The following is a 1,944-nucleotide window of genomic DNA, read 5'->3' on the forward strand; positions in this document are numbered from 1 at the left end:
ATCCAGTGCAAACTGATTCAGAGTTTATTATTGGTCCACTTCCATTTCCACTTCCCTAAGCCATCATTCTCCTCCCAATTTCTATAACTGTCTGTACCCACTTTCCCACTTTGATCTCGGCTTTTCCAGTCTCTTTTTCATACAACATCCATAGCTATTGAATACAATATGTAGCTAATTATAACACATATGTGATATTTACGTCAATGAAATGAGATATAAACTCTGTAACAGGACATTCAAGATGATTCAATCATGATGATTCAAATCATGAATGTATTTGTGATTATCTAACTTAGGAGTTTGGATAAAAAAATGAAAGAAAAAATGTCAACATTTTTTGTGATATTTCTTCTGAAGAAAAAATAGACACATTTCTACCCTGGAGAAAATGACTAAATTTTGAAAATTTGAAGCATATGGTTTATAACAAAGGGAAGAATAAAAAATTCAATGAGGATTTTGCAATTACAATCAATTATCATCAATATGTGGTAGATTTAGGGAGAAATAGTTATGCATACCAAGAAATAATTATACATACCATTTATGTATGCATCCACATAAATGTGGCCTTGAGAACGCAGAGATGTCTATTTTGCTGGAGATGAGCAAAGAGATCAAGTGATGTTTGCCAGAGACTCTCTACTGGGAGCTTTGGAATGTAGACAGATGGTTCTCTGAAGCTTTCCACTCCAAGGTCATGGGGCTTTTTTATCTTGATATTTTCATTCTGCACATGGCCTCCCTCAGAGCCTGGCAAACCTGCTTGTTCCATAGAATATAGATTATAGAGTTCAGCAGTGGGGTCACTACCATGTTCACAGGGCAGCTTCCCTGTTGGACTCCAGTCTGTTCACTTGTTTTGGATTCACATATATAAAGACACTGCTGCCATACATCAGAGAGAAGACAATGAGGTGAGAGGAGCAGGTGGAGAAAGCTTTCTGTTACTCCTTAGCTGATGGGAGACGCACGATTGTGATCACTATGTTGCTGTATACAATGATGGTTATGAAGAGGGATGTCAAAAGGATGCACAAAGCAATGACAAAGGCCAACATTTCAACAAATCTGGTGTCAGAGCAGGAGAGATGAATCAGGGGGCAAGGTCACAGAAGAAATGAGGGAGAAAGGAATGACATGGGAGCCAAGAAGGATAACTGGGAAACCTTCACAATTAAACCAGTGATGACAGTGAAGCTCAAAGCAAAGCCAGCCATGACCAGGAGGAAGCAAGTCCTCAGGTTCATGATGGTTGTGTAATGAAGAGGCTTGCAAATGGCCACATACTGATCCAGAGACGTTACTGCTATGAAGAAGAAACCTGTTGCTCCCAGAAATACAGAGACAAAGGCTAGTGTGAAACAGGCAGAAAAAGAAATCATTTGTTTGCCTAAAAGAAAGATGACCAGCAATTTAGGAATAACAACACTTGTGAAACACACTCAAAGAAGGAGAAGATGCTGAGGAAAAATACATAGGTGTCTGTAGCCAGGAGTCAGCATAGGTGATGGTGACTATGAGTGCATTGCCTGCAGTGGATGCCAGGTATGCCAGCACGTGCACAAAGAAGAGGACCTTTCCCAGATGCTGGACAGAAGGAAACCCCTCCAAGATGAACTATTGGACAGTTGTCTGATTCCCCATTTGCATGGATATCTCTTTCCACTCAGTATCTCGTAGTGGTCTTAACCTAACATAAAGACATAACAGTGAGCTAAAAAATTGTAAAGAAGCATGAAAACAAGTATTTGTCTCCAGAAGGGCAGCTGGGCAAGTAGCAACGTGATCCAGCAAGCTGATTCTTAAACCAGAAGGACCTGATTGAAGAGATGGAGAGATGGGTCATCTTTGGAATATTAGTTCTTTTGTGAGCTTCATTTTCACCCTTTGTTAAATGGAGATGAAACAATTTACTTGTTCAGGTTCTTATAAGAATTA

General features: G+C 39.6%; 1 pseudogene; it reads right to left on the reverse strand.

Annotated features, from left to right (window-relative positions):
• Positions 1-714: 714 nt before the first annotated feature.
• Positions 715-1,665, reverse strand: LOC125115672 (olfactory receptor 6C75-like; annotated as a pseudogene).
• Positions 1,666-1,944: the final 279 nt, after the last annotated feature.

This window comes from Phacochoerus africanus, chromosome 15 (genome assembly GCF_016906955.1).
Source record: "Phacochoerus africanus isolate WHEZ1 chromosome 15, ROS_Pafr_v1, whole genome shotgun sequence".
Taxonomy (NCBI): Eukaryota; Metazoa; Chordata; class Mammalia; order Artiodactyla; family Suidae; genus Phacochoerus; species Phacochoerus africanus.